The sequence below is a fragment of the Rhamphochromis sp. 'chilingali' genome, assembly GCF_963969265.1.
Source record: "Rhamphochromis sp. 'chilingali' genome assembly, chromosome: 16".
NCBI classification, from domain to species: Eukaryota; Metazoa; Chordata; class Actinopteri; order Cichliformes; family Cichlidae; genus Rhamphochromis; species Rhamphochromis sp. 'chilingali'.
In genome coordinates this window covers 17,186,795-17,208,969 of record NC_137943.1, presented here as the reverse complement: position 1 = coordinate 17,208,969, position 22,175 = coordinate 17,186,795, and the positions used below count along the sequence as shown (strand labels likewise).

The following is a 22,175-nucleotide window of genomic DNA, read 5'->3' as shown; positions in this document are numbered from 1 at the left end:
ACTAGCTAAGACACAGATACAAGGATCAATAGTAAGAGAGAGAGAGGCACAGGAGTCAGTGGAGAAACAGTAAAAAAAAAAAGAGAGCGATGGTGGTAGCATGCAGTTCAGCTCAGCAAGAAAGAGTGACAGAGTGAGGAGATAGCGGGGGTGAGCATCGCAGCAACTGACAACCTGAGAGAGAGAGAGAGTCTTAGCTTACTAAAGAGAGAGAGGGAGAGAGAGGAGTACCACGTTGCCCGTCCTCATATTTCCCTCTGCAGCTGTGTGAAGCAGAGTGAGCAGTGGAGAGGAGCGAGCACATCTGAGTCTCGTGGAAACAGCGGGACCCGCGTACCACTTGGCTGAGAGATCGATGCACTTACGCCGAGCCACACAGAGGGGGTGAGCCGCCCGCAGGACATCCGTGCACTACCAGAGAGGGAGCGAGAGAGTAGCCAAAGGGACGGAGAGAGTGAAGAGAGCAAGAGGGGAGAAGATTACCCAGGGCCAATTTGAAAGCTTTCGGCTTGTCACTCAGAGCAAGGGTGAGTTAACTTGTGCTTGTGTGGAGTGGCAGTACATGTTCTGCAGGTACATTGTGCTTGTGACAAGTGTGTGTGTGTGTGTGTCAGTCCTATATCTTCACCAATGCACAGAGTTTCTGCTGTCCTGTTTCTTTTACCCCCCTCTATTTTAGCAAAGTGCATCACTTGCCAGAGCATGTGACTTACAGTCTTCTAGGCAGGTGATTAGCTCTGGAACCTCATTATCAATCAAGCCGTTATCACGCAGAGCAGAGAGGAAGACTACAATAGGTTCTTAACGACCCCCCTCTCGCCGGTTTGTGCGTTGCATGAATGCGTGCGTGTGTAGTCGAAGTGCATCTCGGTGTGCTGTTGAATCCGTTTATCCTACCAGGCAAAGGTGTGCGCCTGAATAGCAGCCACGTGAGCCGTTTAATACGGGTTATTATAAAAGCTTGCTTTGAGAAAATTAATTAGAGAGCCTGATGCCGTTCAGTGTAATTTGTCACGTCTGTCAGGAAAAGCTGCCGGTTTGTTCATTTATCACGTCAGTTATGGAAAAAGAAAGCCCCCCCCCAAAAAAGCAGATTTTTTTGGTGAAATTTCTTGATGATCTTTTAGGAAATTACTTTCAAACAACAAACAAACTTAATTAACATGAATAAGGGTTAATCTAAAAAATAAAAAAAGACATCTAATAAATTTGAGCTGTGCTGTAATCATATTGCAATATTTTTAAAACTTGGTGAGGTAAATCCTGTTTTCCCAAGCCTGTCATATGCCTGTAGCACTGTGCCTTCTTGTGGACTGCTGCTTTCTTAGGTTAATTAACTGTCTTTCCAGTTCAGATAATTCAGTGACTTCAAGCTGCACTGACTTATTATTAGACATGGTGACATTTAGAAAATTGGTCTATATATGCACCACCTCTCTCTGCGTTCTCATGTTATACCTGCCTTGTAAATACCACGCCATGCTCGATCTATCCCGTCATCCATCTGCCAGCGTCTCCGTTCCGCTTTGAGTCCCCGTTCCTCTCCCGTTCCCATTCCGCCTCTCCCTCACTGCTATACGGTGAAGGTTATTGCCATATATTGAGTCAGTTTAATTTGTCAAAGTCGTCCAGACATATTGTCCACGGTCGGAACGGGAGGAGAGGTTGGCCAGTTCAATTGACACGATATTGTACGGAACTTGACAAGAGAGTGACAGAAAAAAAGAAAGGCAGGTGCAGTTAGAAGAAGGTGGAGAGAAATGTGCTGGTTAGGTTTTCTTGTCGACACAAAAGCTGAGCAGTTCATTTCTGAGGTTTTGTGTAGGCTGCGAATGGCGAGGCTGGAGGTTATCTGTCTTTGGATTCATCATTTCTCGCACTGAGCTTTGCTTTCCTTCTCTCCCATGTGGGTCCAGTGTCATTAAGCTGAGACACCAAATCTGAGAGATCACTTTCTCTCTCCCTCTCTCTCCCACCCTCTTCTCTTTCTCTCTCCCCCCCCCCCCCCCCCTTGTTGCACTGGACTCCCTCTGTCTTTGCCTCACGCTGGCTCTTTATCTGTTCATTACTCACTCTGTCTCTCTCTATGTCTCACAAACACAAACACACACACACACACACACACACACACACACACACACACACACACACATATATATATATTCAGAAAACACGCACACATGGAGGAGGAGGCATCTGTACAAGTGAAAATGCATTTGTGGAAACTGATGCTCATAAAACATGCATCCTTCATTTAATGTAGAATGTACAGAAATTGTGGAATTGGAGCTCAAATTAAAAACAGATTACTATACCCGGCCTTTAGTTTTGGACTTTTGCAATCTATAACAGTGGCTTTAGAGGATTTCACTAGGGCACTCATTACAGCTAGAGTTATATCTGCCAGATTAATGGAGACGCAATAGCTGAAGTACAAATGCAGAAGTGCACAAATGGTTTCCACATTTGTTTTTTTTTTGCATTTGCCGAGAGTCTGTTTCCGTGTCTAGAGGTCCAATTTCAAATGCAAATTGTTTCCATAAATTGCTTAAGAAGCAGGTGGTATTTGTTAAATTTTTCTCTCACGTTCCCTCTGTGTTGGGATTATGTTCACAATCTTCCTTTCTCTGTTTCCAGATCATTCACATTTATTCGAGTGCCAATGGGCAGCCGAACAAGATTGCAATTGTCTGTGTGCTAATTAATAATTTACATAATACTTCATTCTGGGAGAATTTTATTTTCCTCTGCGCCAGCGTTAATTGTGTTAGCTAAGCTACCGTCATTACTTATCATTAGGAAGACAGTTAAATGTGCACATATCCAGCTCTCATTATCGGGTGAATCATCCATCAGAAGCCACACAGATTTAAACACAGTAGCAGGAAAGAAACCGCACAACGGGGACACAAATCTTTAACCATTTGTTCTTCTGTTAGTTGGAGTTCAAGCGCCTACATCATTCGCGTAAGTAGTTTCTCTTCTTGTTTGGTAATTAGATTAGTGTTATTGTGGTTTAGAAACAAGCACCTTAACATGAACACAGTTCTTCTCATTGTCAAGTTTTGCACGTTTGCACGACTATTTTTACATCACACACTTTGTACAGCGTGCAGTATTTAAAAGCTTAAGAGAAATCTCTGTGGAAATAAAGAATTTCCTTTCCTTTCACCCGTGGTTCATCATTCAAGGAATCACCTCAGTGGCCTCCTGCACTATCATCTAAGTCTGTGTGATGAATCCCGAATGGAGGGCTCTGATTTATGTTTCCAAGGTGGAGGAGTCAGCAGAAGACTACAATTCTTCCTTTCTTTTGCTTTTCTTCACTTACCATTAACCTCATGGGATGATTTTGGCTAAGTGACACCCAAATAAACCGACGCATGCAGTTGAGGGATGTGGATCTCGTACCAAATTGTCATGCCAGAATTATTCTGTACATTGATGTGCTAGATTTGATTGGTGTGAATATTTCAGAAACTGCTGATCAGTTCTCCATCCATCCATCCATCCATCGGTGGTTAGCACTGTTGCCGCACAGCAAGAAGGTCCTGAGTTCAATTCCACCATCAGGCCGGGGTCTTTCTGTGTGGAGTTTGCATGTTCTCCCCGTGTTTGCGTGGGTTCTCTCCGGGTACTCCGGCTTCCTCCCACCGTCCAAAGACATGCAGCTTGTGGGGATAGGTTAATTGAATAATCCAAATTGCCACTAGGTGTGAATGTGCGAGTGAATGTGAGTGTGAATGGTTGTCTGTCCCTATGTGTTAGCCCTGCGACAGACTGGCGACCTGTCCAGAGTGTACCCCGCCTCTCGCCCTATGACAGCTGGGATAGGCTCCAGCGCCCCCCGCGACCCTGAAAAGGATAAGCGGAAGCGAATGGATGGATGGATGGATGGAATATTTCAGAAACTGCTGATCAGTTCTCTGGATGAAAATGTCTTGCTAATGCCAGAGGTCATAGGTCAGAGACTGCTTTTCAGAGTCACTCATCGCAAAAACAGTTTGCAGAAGAGCATCTCTGAACATGCAGCCTACAAATCTGACGCAACTGTGTGATGCTGTCAGGTCAACATGAACCAAAATCTCTGAATCAGTGTGTCAGTCATCAGTGGCATGAAAAATTAAGGCGGTTCTGAAGGCAAAAGGAGGGCCCACTCAGTACTAGCTACGTCAGTTTTTAATTTTACCACTCAAACATTGCACCGCATTTTGTCAGCTTCATTACCTCATGGTTGAATATTGTGCAGCTGCCATGTTGTTATGGGGCATCCACATCTCCTAATACATGTTTATACAGGCAGGAGGTCTGCCCATTATTATGATTTATTATTATTCCTGATTTCCCATTTCGTTCTAATGAAAATTTTTTGATGCGCTTGTACATAATAGTCCACCCAGCCTCTGCTTTAAACCAGTGCCAGACATGTACCTGTCTGTCTGCATCAGTCTCCCCCGCACCACCACCACACACAAACACACTCAGTGCTTGTGTGCGCGTGCTCAGTTTCGAGGTTGTGTCCAACAGAGTTGATAGCAGGGAGTTGTCTTCATTGTTAGATAAATATTAGCAAAATAATCGATGACAAAAGACATTAAGAATGCCATTGATTGCAGAGAAATGGGACAACTCATTAGACGGATTACTTGGGAAAACACAGCTGACAGCAACTTCACAGTTGCGCCGTAAGCATGAAAAAGTCCACTGAAAATGCTGAATATTCAATACGGAGACACTTGTGGGCTTTGTAGTCCTGATTTCTTGGTGGGTGGTGTTGTCCAGACTACAGACACTATGTGCTGTGAAAGACAAGCTGGCTACAGTTTGTCTGAACAACCCTCTTTATTTAAGAACAGCGCAGCAGGACAGCATTTTTACCCCACTCCCTGCAGCACCTGTCACACTCACATCTGTCCCTCTGTTATCAGCGGCAGGTAGACACTTACCGATAAGTAGGCTGTAAAAGTGCTGTAAAAGTGCTGTAATTAATAATTTTATGATTATTTATAAGATAAATTGTATATAATGTTGCATAACTTGATAAGCAAGATAGATTTCTATCAAGTTTTGTAATGAAAATAACCAAGAATATAATGGATATGATAATTAACTCCTTAATAGATTGACAAATGAATGCAACATCTTTGTTTACATTGCATAAACCTTTCCAACATCTATAAGTTAACCCTTATTTATTTGTTTTGTTTTTTTCAGTATTAATAGATGTTTACAGACTGTTGGGTGCCGTGTCCTCCAGCTCTGTTCTAGTGGTGTAACCTTATGGAGAACAATAGTGTAAGTGCTCACGAGGGCAGTGCAAATATGCTGTTTTTGTAAAACCCTTTAAAAACAAGGTCAGTTAGCATAATGATGTTAAATTAAATAGTACGTATTGAGTTTTTTGGCCCTGGTCCAGATCTGGAGTCTTTTGATATGGAGTCCAATCTGATTCATTGCAATCGTGTTTGTTTCTTTTTCCCTCATAAAGGCTGTCTGGATGAACACAGTCAATGACTTCATTGGATTTCACCACACAGAGCAAAGTTTCATTTGATTACACAAGGCTAATTAGCTGATATGCTACCAGTGATGTTCATCAGGATAACTGGTGAAATCATTGGCTACAAATACAGTGATGTGAAAAATAAAGTACACCTGCCTGGTGTTCTGAGGTTTTATGTGTGAGGATATAAAAAAAAATCATCTGGTCATTAGCAGGTTCTAAAATTAGCTAAATAAAACCTCTTATGAATGACAACACATGACATAGCACAACATCATTATTTATGATTATTTAAAAACTTAACCAAAGAGCAGTGTGAAATACTAAGTACACCTTACGATGTAGTAGCTTGTAGAATTAAACTTAGCAGCACTAACTTGTTGAAGCAGTTGTTTTGTCTATGATTTTATCTCTCACAACGTTGCGGAGGAGTTTTCACCCACTCTTCTTAACAATGTTGCTTCAGTTCAGTGAAGTTTGTGGGCATTCGTTTATCAGCGGCTCTCTTAAGGTCTCGCTACAGCATTTCAGCCAGATTGAGGTCTGGAGCATCTTTTCCTTTTTCAGCCATTCTGTTGTCGATTAGCTGCTGTGCTTGGGTTCATTGTCCTGTTGCATGACCCGGTTTGGGCCAAGCTTTAGCTGTTAGACAGATGGCCTCACATTTGACTCTACAATACTTTGGTATTCACAGGAGTTCACGGTCGCCTCGATGACTTTCTAGTGTCCAGGTCCTGTAAATGCTCAAATCATGACCCCTCCACTGCAATACTTGACTGTTGGTGCAAACTGCACAAATATGCCATGTTGTGTTTTTGCCATGTGGTGGTGTGCATCATAAGCAGATATCTCCACTTCAGTCTTGTCCGTCCAAAGGACATCGTTCCAGAAGCCTTGGGGTTTGTTCAGATGCAGCTCAGCACACGTCATGCTGCCATGTTCTTTTTAGAGAGATTCTGGCAACCCTTCCAAACAAAGCGTACTTGTTTAGCTTTTTTCTAATTGTACTCTCATGAACTTTGATATTTAACATGCTAAATGTAGAGTCTGAGATGTGGCTTGTTAGTTTTTAGCAGTTTCTCCGAGCATTACGCGGTCTGACCTTGGGTTGAATTTGTTGAAACGTCCACTCCTGAGAAGATTGTGTCAATGTGTTAACACCCACCGAATGCTGCAGACCAGCAAACTGTCCAAATATCTGCTCTTATAGAGGTTTTCACACATGCTGACGATCAGTTATTTGATTAACAAGTTTTTGGCTGCGACTTACCCTCTTAATTCCCATGGAAGCAGTAAAGGTGTACTTGTTTTTTCACCATAGCTGCGAATAGTAGCTCCTGCGTTTTGGCTCAGTTTTTGTTAAATAAATAATGACATGGTATATTATGTCCTGCGTTGTAGATCATCTTTGCCTGTATTTATCTAGTTCTAAGCCCTGCTAAGGATATGTTTTTTTTTTTTTAATTGATTAATACAAAACAACATTTTTTAAACTGCAAGAAGCTGCTACATGAATGTTGTGTGCAGACTGGAATACAATTAGAGAAGAGATAAAAAAAAAACCACATTTGTTACCGATCAATTGTGCTTATGTATTTTGTCAATCTAACAACCCAGCTCTTTTATTTCAGCGATTCAGAAACATTCACATACTCCTGTGTTCCATGACAGTGCTTTTCATCATGCAATAATGAAAACGGGTTTGCCAGCACAGTTTCTTGGTTTTCCAGAAGCATCTTCAAACTGCTGTTCATTTCATTTTGCTGAGATTTAATTGATTTGCTTAAGGCTGCACAACCCTATCTGGGAATATTTTGTAGTCAAAACGTATCTTTACTGTGTACTAACGAAGGCTGAGGCTGTTTAAGTAAACGCTGGAGACCAATCCAACAGTGAGCATCACATCTCTACACTGTTGATTTCTCAACCACAAAGCACTTTATTAACAGAGAACGGATGAATGTGCCAATTATGCTAATCTTATCAAGACACTTGTCTGTTTGACTGCCTCGAGTCTCAAACAGCAGAGTCTGTGAGCATTCTCAAGGAAAAAATAATAGACCGAAGGGCCGACGAAACCGAAACTTTGAGGTTTTTCTGCGAGATGTTCAAATTTCACATACTCTAAACAGTATGCAGAGGTTAGATTTTGTACGAAGGCATCTCTTTCCTTTATTTGGAACCATTGAGGAACTATTTTTAAACCCAGGAATGTAGCCAATCAATGGACTGTGCTGTAAATGTGGTCAGAAGTGCTTAAAAACTGTATATCACATATGATTTACGGGGCAGGACGGAACTTGGATTGGTTTTTGAGCTTGAGCGTTGTGTGCGGCTTCAGTTTTACAGTGTGTTAAACAGCAATTGAAGAGATGGAAAACGACAAAGCTGATAGGATCATAAAATGTGTGGAGGAATGTGAACTGCCCACTTGAAATAATGTGCGTAAGATATGAGAGCTTTACACCGGAGCCCTTTTTTCCTCGCCTTTCTGTCCCGAACCTGTGAGGCAAATTTCCCAAATGGGATGACACAGCTGAACTGATAAGCCTCTGATTTATATTGTATCATGGAGTGCTGTATGGACATTATCACCTCAATCTGCGAAATAGCGGGGCGAAAATGGCTTCTTTTGCCACTGTGCTTTAAATCCAAACAGTTCAGAGTTCAGCTGAGTGCACTTGTTGGGTAAGTATCGCTGTTTTCAGGATCTGTGGCATGTGGTGTTACATTATGAAGTACCTTCCGTAGCCAGCATGTGTTATATATTTTTTACAAGTGCCCGCCTTATGAATCTTGTGGGGATATGCTTGAGAGGTTTTATTTTTATCCTCGTTCTTGCAGTCCTCCCCAGCGTTTGGAGTAGCTGGGCAGGCCACGTTAATGATCCTCATTAGCCAAGGAGCTTGAATCCAAACTGGAATTCTTCCACTTCAATTGCTACTTAACATTTGGTGTTCTTCTCTCTCTACTGTCTGTCTTTCTCACTATCTCTCCCTTTCTGTCATGATCCTGGGTCGTTGACCCAGCGTTTTGTGTTTCTTTTTGGGTTCATCTTGTGTTTGGTGTTTATTCTGATTCTGTATTAATTCTTTGGGTTGGTTGTCGTGTTTATTATCCCTACCTGTGTCTCCCCTCTGTGCTCCGTTCAGGTCCCTGTGTTTTTGTTGCTAAACAGTCTGGGTGTTTCCGGTTTTACTTTGTAGGTCTGCCTCTCATCATGTCCATTAGTATCAGCTGTGTCCACCCCTGCATGTCATCTCCTCATTACCTAGTGTGTATTTATAGTGTGTGTTGGCTTCTGTTCATCGTCGGATCGTCTGTGTTTCTCGGTGTAACTACGTCTCTCTGCATTCTCCGCTCCCCGTTTCATGCTTAGGTTTGTTATTTAGTTTTCCCAGTCTAGGTTTTTTCCAGTCATTCGTCTTGTCTCACTACCTGTTCAGTCGCTCCACTTCTGCAAATAAAACTTCATTCTCATCACCAGTCAACTGCCTGCATTTTGGGTTCTTTTCCTCCTACACCACACGGCTCACGCCGGCAGCCGTGACACTTTCTCTCTCCGTCTGACTTTGCTTCTTCACTTCCCCCTCTTTCTGCAGCAGCATCGTTTCTTTTCCTCCCTCATTGTCTCGTTCTGTCTCTCTCGCTCTCCTCCTTTTCCCACTTCGCTGTCTGCACTGGGAAATAATCCATAAAGGTCTTCCATCTCTTTCAACCTCTTCTTCAAACGTATTTTTTCAAGATATTTACTGCACGGTGCAATTCCCTGGATGCAGGTGTGTTCCTGTGTGCTGATGCTGTAGCTGCTGTGAGTGATCATGTATGAGCACATAGCTGAAAAAAAGGGAAGTGTTCCAAATGACCTCTGATACTAGTTGCTTTTTCTCCCCTACTGTGAAGTAAAAAGCTTAAAGTTCAGGCGTGAGCCCCCTCCAGGCAGCCTGTGAAGGATGTTCGGATATATAAACATATCGGCTCAAGAGACACCTTTAGCTAAAGGGTAAATATGCTCTGGCTCTGTTTATACAACAGCTGTGCTGTGGTGAGAGGCAAACTTTTGATGCTGCTGTTTGATATCTGCACTCGTACCGTCCAAGCTTCCATACGGCACCATTTTGATACTTATTTAAATGTGCTGCCTTAATATAACCTTTATTTAGGAAGGAAAGTCACGCTGATCACCGGGGGGGGGGAATAAATGTCCCCTAAAATGTGCCCTGAATGCATGAATTCTGATTCTGGTTCCGCTGTGTTGAATGAGCAATTTTGGAGAATTTGATAGAGGCAAAAATAAGGTTAAATACTAAAAATTCTGCAGAAGTTAGCTATGTTGCCTCAGCTGTGAAGCATGCAGATCTCTTCAAATGTGACATTAAGCCTTTTTGGAACATGTGTACTTTACACGGTGCTCAAAACCGCTCAGCTGGTACAGTAGTATTGCAGTGAAGATCATAAAACTTCGACATCGAAAGAAAAATCCTCTCATCTAGTATTCATTACTTGGGCAACTATATGACATGATCAGACTATGAATTAGTATTAGAGTTCTGATAATAGCCTTAATGAATATTTAAATTGATTTTAAATGAGATGGTTCATACTGCATGCTGTCTTCTCTCCTTGTAATTAACCTGTCAAATTGATAGCCTAAAAACAAAGTCTTCTAATAAGCTGTAAACTTGGCTCAGAAAAGATATGTCTTCCTTATATTTCGGTTGGACGATAGCCTGGTATTTTTATTTTCAGTATGTTTGGAAGAGGCAAACTCTGGAGTGAGTAAAGATGTCTTTTTGATGTTTGAAGTACATCATCCAGTGTGTCGGTTTGGAGTAAGAAACGAGAGCGTAGCGTGGAAAGCCTTGCAGCCAGTGCTGTTTTTAAATCTGTTGAGGCAAGTCCAGCTCAAGTTTATAAAGTCATTTGAGACATGTCCAAGTCAAGCAAAGCCAAGTTTTCATAAGCATAATGGAAATCTGCTGCAACTTTGAATATTTTCCTTTCAAAGTTGCGAAGATAGTTAATTGCATTTAAACCTGTTTCCAAATGGGATGTGGTGTAAGACGCGAGAATGCAATGATTTGCATTTCATTTAACACTTGTATTCAACTGAAAATAATGTAAAAAAAGATGTTAAGAAGAGTTTTTAAAAATTAAAACAAAATTTGAACAGGTATGTGTGTGCATCTCTTCTTTTAGGATAAATCTAAACATTTGGGAGCTGAAGAGACCAGTTGCCGTAGCCAGTTTTTGCTAGATTTAGTCATAGCGCTTCTAATGTTTAACACTGGACAAAGGCTAATTTATCAGCTGATATTAGCTATGCGCAATCTGTTGGTATCTGCATTTGTAAGTGCTGATAAATACGGGAGAAACACCGTTCAACCAGTAAGTCCAAGAAAGAGTTAGGCAGAGCATAAATTGGTAATCCACGACTTCTTGTGACAATAAATCAAGATTCTTTTTAAATTTCATAGGCACAGATTATCTTAGTAAGAATTCCTAAATAACTGCACATAACAAAGGTTAGTTAGTCTGTTTATGTTTTGAGTGTCAAAAAGAGAAAAAACTACCTGGTATATCAGACTTTTAAATACCCAAACACTGGTATTAGTCTTAAAAATCCAGTTAGTCAGACTTAATATAGCATCATGGGCGCTGGCTTTAGAACTGTGGTCTGAGGAGAACACAACATTCATGATTTCCAGAAAAAACAAAAATACAGTTTGAATTTGTCAAAGAAGAGGACAATTTCACTCTCGACCTCCGCCTGTACACTGTTATCAGCCTGGCTTTTTAGGAATTTTTTGGGGTTTTAGTCGTGATACTTGAAGGTCTGACCATCCGAGAATGTAAAGCGCCCAGAGATCAATCCTGGTTATGAATTGCACGATCGAGTTTTAACTGGAATGTGTGGCTCCAGCGGTGAAATGCGTTCAATGACAAATGGTCTTTAGAGATCCTGAGCCGGTGCTGTGATTTCCACCACATAATTGGGACTGTTTTTAATCCAGTGTCACCCTACGGCTAGAAGATAATGACCGTTCAGGATTTTTAGCTGCCTCTCTTGGGTGCAGACACGTCTTTGGATTCTCTGAATATTTTTGGTGATATTTTGTACCAGATGAAAAAAGATGAAATTCCTAAATATTTCTGTTATTCTTAGAAATAGTTTATTAACTTGAATTACTTGCCTTCTATCACAGAGTTGTAAATGCCTCACAGTAGCTCCTTCTGAAAGACTCACAGTCATGTTATCAGCGATAGGTCCTTTCGATCTATCCCAGCATTTTTTTTGACACGTGTTGCTAACATCACCTTCAAAATTGAACACAACCAAGTACATTTTGTGCCATTTTCAATTAAAAATACTGTTTAAATGATTTACAAGTCGAATTCCATTTTTCATGGCGTCCCGTCCTTTCAGATGCAGGTTTGGGTTAGTCTGGTAGCTGCTTTCAGAGCCTGACACCTGGATGATAAACAGCATGTGCATGCCAAACAGATTTTTAGTTTTAAGACAGCATCAATTCTTAACCTGCAATGAACTGATGGTGGAAAAGCTCTGCAATGCATACATTACAAAGTCCTTTTAAAATCTACATATTCTTCAGATTTTCATGATCTCAGTGGGAATGCTATTCTGTTTTTCCTGTCAGTACTACAGTGCACGTTGCTTCATTTGCTCCCCTTTTCACACTTACAACTCTTCCACTTTTGTTTTGGTCATAAAACACTCCTTTCTAGGTGAAACTTGTCTTTGTTCCAAGATTTAGCCTAATATGACCGCAAAACAACTTTTTCAATCAAACATGGCTACCACAAGCCAATTAAATCACATCCATACTGCAGTTAATTGCACATGTGATTAAGAACTAAGACAGCTCTTTGTCTTTGTGAACTTTCCATCTGTCTGCCATTTAGCAGAATGGTGTCATTAACGTAATATGTCCTTAGCTCATACGAAAAGCCATTCTCATTCCTAGCACACACTCAGCAATTATACCTGCTCCAGTTCTCCCATTTGCATAGTTTTATAGACTATGCATTCAGATAGATTGGGTTTTCTACTTAATATGCAGCACAGAGCTGTTATGGGTTGGTTTGCACAATGTATACCTAATAATTGGCTCAACTAAGCAAACACTTTTACTTAATATCATAGCACAGGGATACAGATATATTAATCAGTATCTCAGCTGTGTAAAATGAAAACAGTGTACATTTCATCCTTTTTTTAAAAGGACTATAGCGTCTGTTGTCACTGAGGTATGGGTTGCAACAAAGATCATCACTGAATCATCATGAAGAAGCAGCCATTTTTAAAATGCTGTACCACATGTTGGAAAGAGCAGTCAGTATGTTTGGTTCGTTCTTCTGTGTGATGTTCAGTTCATGTGTTTACTAACAGACATGTGTTTAGTGCCAGGATATAAAGAATCGTTTATCAATTCATAAATGAATACCTAAATAGAGTGTATAATGTAGTGCCAAGTATTTTGGTTGACACAAGTAAAATAATCATCTGCTTATGGGATTAGTTTCTCCTTCTGCAGATGACTTGTACTGTGATCAGAGCATAGTGGTACACAAACCAGTCCTCGTTCTTCTGCAGCTTCTGGTTAGTGCAACCCTCCATATCAATGCAAATGCACAGAGTAGAACAATGATGACTCAATCTGACCACATAACGAGAAAGCCACTGGAATAGCACCTGACTGGCGGTGAATGGTCAACTTGCTCGTAAGGAAACATAATGTCTATATGTGGGAAATAATGTTTAGCACCACTGTGGTTTGGGCTTTAATGTTCACCTGGTGTGCTGTCTCATCAATTGAGGCAGCTGACCAAGTATTTTCAATGGATTTTTGACAGTAAAGAGATTGATTAATTCTACCTTTGTAAATACTGCAGTAGCTGCTTTTTTTTTTGGCTTTTATAATATCAGAGTACTCGTTTGGATGAGAGAATTTCACATTCTTCACTGTAGACTCTACATGTACATGCACCATGACCATGCACCATGTTCTGATGGAAAAAAGTATTCTGATGAGGCAATACTGCCTTTACCCTGCAGACTTTTCATTGATATATTCCGATCAATATCGTTTTGGAGAGCGATGAGACGCTTCTCAGAATACTTTCATTAGACCTTTCCAAAAACATCAGAGGTGCTATCTGGAAGCCGGGAAGACACCCCGGAGGCTCTGTGGCAAGGTGGAAATCATCCTCGTTGTGTAGCTGTTGAAAGATTTTTTGGGATGTTTAAATGGTATTTTGAATGAGAAACAACAGAACAGTTACGGTATTATTCCCTTTGCATTACTTACACTGTTAAATAAGATTAGGACAACTGTTGTAGTTTTTCAGTCAGCTGTTATTGGCAAATTCTAAACTAGATATCTATAAATCTGTGTATATATAATTAAAGTTTTGTTATTTCATTACGACTCCGCCTGAAAAATAAATAAGGGTTTGTTTTTCTTTTTGGATTTTTATGCTCAGGACAAAAAAAGAAGTGGAAAAAAGTGCCTCAGGCCTAAATTGATTTAAATATTTAATTTTTCATATTTATGTGACCACCAATTAATGAGCTTCTTTAATTGCTTGTCACATAATTGCACTTGCATTGAATACCCTGGAAAAATACGTGCATTGGAAAAAAAAAGTTACCTTAATAGCTAACTTGTTTAATCAGACTTAAATTTTTGAGCCTCATTGACTTTACAATAGATTTAAATTTCAATAATTTTTGCAGTGCCGCCAATCGGAGATGAAACTTAAAGCTAGCGCGTTACACATTAGAACAACCTTGATGATGGTTCATGAGCCAAACTGATGCTCCAGTTTGCTGTTTTTAATCAAAGTTGGTCCGTGGCACATTTTCTTCACATGCATATGATTATAGCATAAAATCAAAAAGTAGAAAAAAACAAGCTGTTATTTATTTATTTGTTTGCTTGTTTGTTTTTTGGTGGGTTCATTAATTAATGATGATTCTTTTTTGCATTTTCCCAAGTGAATATAAAAGTACCATTAGTAACCACATGCTCAAAAATGTATTATTACAATTTTAAAGACATTTTGAGAAACATGGCTATTTGCTCTGCTGACAAGTATTGTAGATGAGATTAGGATGAGTATTTGTGTTGTGGCAAAACCCACAAATGGTGTTTTTAGTACATTTCATACAGATGTGTCCATTATATGAACCTTGGGTCACTACTTTTATGAAGATGTTTTTCTCTTTTTTGGGATCTTTCCTGTTGTTTTGCATGTGGGTGTGAAGGTTAAACAAACATGATGCTGTGTGGTAATTTGTGGATATTAGAGATGCTGCAACATGTTTTTTGTAACTTCAGGGAGCGTGTTAACTTTCCCCGCCGTGCTTCTTATCTTTATGGTAAACTAAGCTAATTGCCTCAAGGCTTCATCCTCATTATTCATGCTTGTAGGCTTGAAACTGAATTGATCTTCTCACAGAACTCTCTGCAAGAAAGCCAATATGCTTATGTCCCAAAATGTCTAATTATTCTGATAAGCTTTTTAAAGATTAAACCCATAATAGATAGAAACTTCCACATATATATTGTTTATCATCAGTTTGAAGGAGCGTAGGTTTGTGAGTCTCTGCTCAGAGCATCATTTTTGTGTCTCCTCAGGTTGGACTGAGTGCACTTCACTGGAGAACACAGAGTGTTTGGCAGACGAGATAAAAAGTGTGAAGAGACTTCTGTTGTTTGTTTGTTGCTGAACAGCTGCATTGACTTACCTGAAAATTGTTGAATTCACAGATATCTGCGTGTGATGATGCATGGCCAATTAAAACACTTAAATTAAGAGATTTGTAGATTTACGAATTACATGAAGAGTTTATATTGACAAATCACTGTGCTATAGTCCATGTATAATATAAAATGCCATTCTGTCTTACGTGACAAAAATAAAACATTTACAGGTATACAGATTGTGTAAAGCACTGATTCTTAAAGCTTTATAATGTATCTATTCAGATGATTGTGTTTTATTTTTAACAATAGTTTTTTGACACAACAGTATTTACATTTAGAGTTTTATTTACAATAGAAACACCAGCGGCACAGATGGACTTTGCTTTGAGAACCTTGGGAATAAAGGTTAAGAATAAATTCTAAATAATCTAAACAGTTTGTCTTGATAATAAATCAGGACATAATGCTAGGCCTGTTAATTAATTCCTTTTTAAACACTAATCCAAAGGTAAGAATCATTAATCACTACAGTGGTTTTTAGGTCAGAGAGATTTGTGGTGTTTTGGCACCATTTTCACAAAACCAGTGTGTGAGAATAAGTGAGAGCAGAGCCACCACAATGCAGAGGTAGTTTTTCTGCTACCTCTACACCTTTACAACAATTAAAATGTTGTACCCTTAATTATTGTGGTGGTATCCAAACACTAACTGCTAGAAACCAAATGACTTCCTGACAGCCAATGGGTCACACGGCAGTTCGTACTGCTGTGCCGCTGATTAAATTCACCCAATAATTAAGCAGACATCATTGATTCCCTGCAGAGAAACGGAGAAATGGAGTATGTGTGTGTGTGAGAGAGAGACTCTCCATGGGTCCCTGTGCTTCCTGTAGCCCCTGCAGCGGTGGGACAGTCAGATATGCTTAATTTGGGATTTGAGCATAAGTCGATTCCACTTAAACAGACAGTGGTGGTTGGACACATCGATGTTCCATGCACTGTTGACTCTCATCATTTTCCTCCTCTCTGACTTCCTCTGTGTAATTGACAGAGCGATTGAAGGCCACGTGAATGTGTGTCCTAGATTATGACTTTAATGTGAGTCAAATGTGGAGTGTAAGAATGTAAAACTAAACAATTACATTCTACTTTAAGACTGTTGTAAAATACCAAAGGCTTTATAAGTGAGACTTAGTAGAGTTTTTTGTTTGATGTTAACAGGCAAACACAGATAAGAGTAAGGTTAGGGGCTAGTTAATAAATGTAGCGATTCAGGTAGGTCTGGTGAATTCAATAATGCAAATATATGCTCATGTGGGTGCCTTCCTGGTTTTACTGTTGTTGTTTTTCTCTCATCTTTGTGAGAATGTAGGATGCACACCGCTCATTACCAGCAGAGATGCCTGAAAATGAATGCATTATTAATTAGAGTCGGTGGAAAGATAAAGATTTTTGTAAGAACCAAGCAAACACTAACTTCTAACCATTGTTTCTGTAATATGATGCCTGTCCAGTTATTTTCATCAGTTGAAAATAACTGTATGCTAAGTCTTTTACAGTCGTATTAAAAGGAATGTTTTCATAGGTCTCTATGGAGTCCTATGAAGTACACCCTTACTGCGTTCATGGGATTTAAGACAGTAAGTCGCATCCAGCTGCTTCTAATCAAATGCACTTGATTAAGCCTAGCTAAACACCTCTATAAAACAGAAGTTTTGGCACTTTTCTGGTCTGGAGCATTCAGCTGTGAGTTAACACAATGCCAAATCTTCTCAAGAGTGGACGTTCCTGCAGATTCTCCCCAATCAGACCGTGCAAAGCTCAGGGAAGAGCTAAAAAAGAGCTAAATCTCAGCCTCAAATGTCATTTAACATGATAATGTTCAAGTTTCTGACAGTACAAATAGAAAAAGCCATTGAGGCAACTTTGTTGTGATTTGACGCTCTATAAATATAGGGTATGGCTTTCCTGAAAGATTTGCAAGGAGAAAGCATCTTCTCTAAAAAGAACACGGCAGCATGACTTAGGTTTGCAAAGCTGCATCTGAAGAGACCAAAGGACTTTTGGAAAAAATGAGACCAAAAGTTTTTGCATTTTGACTAAACATCTCCATAGAACCATGCTTGGCGACAAACAAACAGCATATCAGTAGAAGCGCCTCAAACAGCTATCAAACATGGTAGTGGAGGGGTGATGATTTGGGTTTGTTTGCAGTCACAGAACCTGTAAACCCTGCAGTCATTGAGTGGACCATGAACTCCTGTGAATACCAGTGTATTGTAGATTCAAATGTGTGGCCTTGTCTCCGACAGTTTAAGCTTGTTCCAAACTGGGTCATGCATTTGAACAATGATTAGAAATACAGCAACAAATCTACAACAGAATGGCTCAAAAAGGAAAAAAATCAGGGATTTGCAAACAGCGAGCATCAGCGAGCAGCACTGTCTGAAGCTCCTCCACAACAATGTGAGAGACTGATAAAGTCATACAGAAAAACCTGCTTCAACAGATTATTGGTGCTAAAGGTGATTCTACAAGATATTAAATCATGAAATATATTATATAGTTTCTCATGCGCTTTTCAATTTGGGCTAGTTTTTGTTAAATAAATGTCAAAGTCCAGATCTCAACCTGACTGAAGTGCAGTGGTGGGACGTTCAGATCTATGCAAAAACGAATGTCCTCAAACCTCAATGAACAGAAGCCACGCCCGCAATGATGTGAGAGACTGAAGTGATATAGAAAACAATTACTTCAAGGTATTACTGCTAAAATGGATTCTACAAGCTATTGAATCGTAGGATTTACTTGCATAGAATTCTTTGAAAACTTTCTTTTTCACATGAGTATTACTCTACGCAAACAAGGTTAAGCATGTTTTGCGGCACTCGTGGAGGTATAGCCCTGTGCAGCTTTCTTTTCATGCTGGAAGTGGGAAAAATCTCCCTGCTCCTTTTCCTCGACCTCACCGCCTCTCATCAGCAACAAAATTTGTCTGCACAGAAGAAGCAGTGGGAGCTACACCTACGCAGCTCCGTTGTTCTGTCTCTGTCACACTGTATGCAGCAAGGCAGGTGAATAGTTGTATGTTATGTAAGAATTAATCGTTAAATCTCCACCAGGGTAATGGAGCTGACAGGTTTAACAACTTTCCCAGCAAAAAGCCTGACTAATGATGATGTTTTTACTCCAGCTGTGATAGCAACATTTTGAATTTGACGCATTTTGAAAAGACTTTGACATAGCAGCAGCAGAGGGATAGTAATAGCCAGACTGAAACTTATAGTTGTGTGAATTCAGACGCTCAGTGTTTCCTGGATGATGTCATTAAACTTAAACTAAGAATTAGGAATCCTAGCTTTTCCAGCAGTAAACCTTTCAAAGACAGACAGTCTTTTCTGGATCAGTCTCACCACCAAAACTCTAAAACTACCTTTTATCTGTACAAAACACTATCCCGAACTCCCTTACCCAAACAGCTAGTCAAATACCCTGTTGGCCTTGATAGCAGAAAATCATTGTAGACTTCTACTATCTGACCTTGAGCAATTTAACAGCAGTGTTGCTGTAAGTTTTTTTTTTAACCTTTCTCGACTGTCATGGATTATTACGATTGAATTATGAACTTACTGAGGAAGCTTGAGACTGTGCGGTACTGTATGGTAGTATTTAGTATTTATTTATTTATTGTCATTGTCAAGAACAATGAAATTGCGTTTGGGGCTTCCATACAACCCCAAAAAAAGAAGAAAATAATAAATACCCCTTAAAACCCAAGTGTACATATTTAACCCAGTGTGACTCCAATGCAATAAGACAATCCTTAGCAATAATGTTCGTAGAAATTCAGACAAAGACCTGAGAAACATGACAAAATACAACAATGCAACCCTTTCAATATTATTGTACTGTGAGATATGATATCAGATATGATAGTTATCTATTTAAGAAAGAGGGGGGGGGGGGGGGGGGCAGGAGGGGGAAGAGAATAAAGATATGATGCACCAATGCAGACCAGTTCATTGCTATTAAGAAGTTGGATATGGTTATTGTCCGTGAGAGGGGGGCAGAGAGTTCAGGAGCCTCACAGCCTGTGGATACAGGCTGTTGGCCAGTCTGGATGTTCTGGCCTGTATAGACCTGTACCTTCTCCCTGAGGGCAGCAGATGGAAAAGGTGGCGCGCAGGGTGATGTTGGTACCGTTAAATGGTTGCATCTCAGGAGAATTGGAGGGAGTCAGTTAGCTGCTAATGTTAAAGCTAAGACTAGCCTACTCAGGTTTTTACACATGTGACTGAATCGCATCGAGTTTTCCTGTGCATTCTTTTAACTCTCATATACATTTGTCCTTTGAAGAGATTTTTTTTTAAATCAAATTAACGTGGTTAGCTACCCTCACTGAATAACGCCTTTGCCATCATTTGAAGGACTAAATCCTTTTCACTCTGTGACTCTTTATTGTGTGGGAACTATGTTGAGGTTATGTTGCTCAAAAGAAGCAGTCCTTTATGAAACCGTATGGCAACAAATGAAAATACTGTCATAAAGTTCTTCTTAAAAAATAATAATGTATTGACTGACTTTGCTTGAAAGCAAAGATACATCTCTGTGGAAGTTTAGTGTCTCTTATAGGGAGATGATTAGAAAATCCTTATCCGTATTCTTGTTGACTACAAGTGATAAGTGTGAGTATCACACACAGAGCTCATGTGGAGTCTTGTTGAAATGCTTTGGCTCAAAATCTTCAGAGATCCAGCCTTGAGGGTTACGACTGACATACTTAGCTGTGTTCAGCGTCACATCCATTCAGATATTCATCAAATAAAGACATCTTCCTGAACATGTCAGGAAGACTTTTTGGTAAGAAATAAAAGCTTTCGAGCACAATGGCAAAGCATCTGAATGTGTATTTATTTAACCAAACAGAAGGAAAAACCCTGATGGGCCTCTTGCATGTCATTTGTTGTCTTACTCACCTATTACTGTTGTACTAACATATGTTTCAGACCAAAAAAAGAAAAAATAGCAATAATTTAGCTTTCAATGGTGCTCTTCTCTTTGCGCTGCCTTTTCTGTAAAGACCATTGATTGGTTGGATGGATTTTAGGGGCACTCTTTTGTGTTTGCACAGTTTTGTTTTTTTTTCCAACTAGGCTGAAAGACTCTGGCAATGTTAATATTTCTCATTACAAAGACTGTCCACCCAGAGAGAGCACACACAATGAAGTATTCTTTTCTCACTCTCCCTGTCCGCCTGTCTGTCTCTCACATTTCCGCATTTTTTTTCTCCTTCTTTCTTTTTGTGACACATTGCAGTTGGTTTTTCAAGGCCTTTTATCTGGCCGGTGAAAAAATTGGCAAAAAACCATCTTTCTAATCAAGCTCGCTGGACACAGATCAGAAGGGCTCATTGAAAAATCTTTCAGTGGTTTGTTACGGTTTGGAGGAAAACCAACAAATTTTAATATAATAAAAAAAAACCTGTATCACAAGCGGCCCTGTGTCATTATAATTCCATTATTTACTGTTTAAGGTTTTGTGTTTTCTATTTCTATTCTTCCTTTGAGACTGTTCAACCAGTTTTCTGTTATACGTGAAGAAACTGACCTATTGCTGCGAGTCACAGATCAATAAAAGGTCCTCCAGCTCTAATGGAAAAGCATTCCAGTTATCCTGGTCTGCTTGAAAAAGATCATTAATGTTGTATTCAGTAATACTAAAAAATAAATACTCATCTCTGTGCTACTCCTTCAGGCTCCATTAGCTTTGGTGCCATAAGACTTACAGATATCTGGGATTGCTCTGTCACTGCCCATTTGTGGTTTAGACCAATTAACACTTGTTGGGGAACTTTAGTTCCCTCCTAACAAGTTGTCATCAACTTGGGTATTCCTACCTTTTCTTTCATTGCTTCTGCTCTATGCTCTACATTCCTCTTCTACATGGTTACTCCCGCATACGTGAGCCTGGTGATATGCAATAGCGAGGGAAACACTTTGGTGTCAGTGTAGAAGTGCTTTAAACGAGCATTGTTTTAAATCACTGGCAGGTTACAACTCCTCTGGTTGCAGAATTGTCAGTTTGTATAAAGGTATATGAGACACTGACCCTACTTCTTGCTTAAAATTTGGCCTCAGTCACTAGTTTCACATCATTTTAATACACAGTGATGCTCGTTTGATGAACTGGTGAGGCAAGTGGCTCCCATCACAGCGTGCCCTGGTTTTAAATCCGCTGGCTGTCTCCCTGTGCCTGCGTGGGTACTCTTCAGGTACTTTGGCTTCCTCCCACATGATGAGCACATTTGGTTTGTCTTTATGTGTTAGCCCTGTGATAGACTGTCAACCTGTTCAGGGTGAATGCAGCCTCTTGCTAGGCTTAAACCCCAGTTGTGACCCTGAATTGGATATGTGGAAGAAGATGGATGGATGGTCACCACCACATGGACATGCGGTGTCCAAAGACTCAGAAACCTTTGCTTGTGACATCTTATCATAATAATGAGATCAATACTTCAAAATAGGAATTCACAAACCAGTTGATGATGGCTCTCTCAAGCTTTCCTCTGGCTGTGAAGGTAGCAGGCTCTCTGAATGTAACCTCGTTTGAAATACTAAATTTGTATACGTTTCTTCCTCTGAAAAATTGCTATTAGTGCTGTTACAATCATTCCTCCCTTTCCTTCTAGGCCATTTTCAGATTCTGCTAAAGCTATGAGAGTGAAGTAAATCCAAATCATCCAGAGGCATTAAAAAAATACCACAATTTGCAAGTGAAATTCAGAGACATTCCTCGTCAAAGCGGTCCTCATTATTGCTGCAAGCTTTATCTTTAACCTTAAACACGAGCAAAAAACTGTGATAATTACTTTCTGTATGATCATTTTTTCCCCAGCTTCTCTACCTTCTTTCAGTAAAAACATTTGTCCTTGATCGCTTGTAG

General features: G+C 39.9%; 1 protein-coding gene across 1 annotated transcript in view; it reads left to right on the top strand.

Moving 5' to 3' along the window:
• The first annotated feature begins 392 nt into the window (after positions 1-392).
• Positions 393-22,175, top strand: part of tnr (tenascin R (restrictin, janusin)) — a 211,756-nt gene continuing 189,973 nt past the window's right edge. Inside the window, exon 1 of the mRNA XM_080907118.1 lies at positions 393-527. The gene's annotated coding sequence lies outside the window, so the exon portion shown is untranslated. The remainder of the gene's footprint in view (positions 528-22,175) is intronic.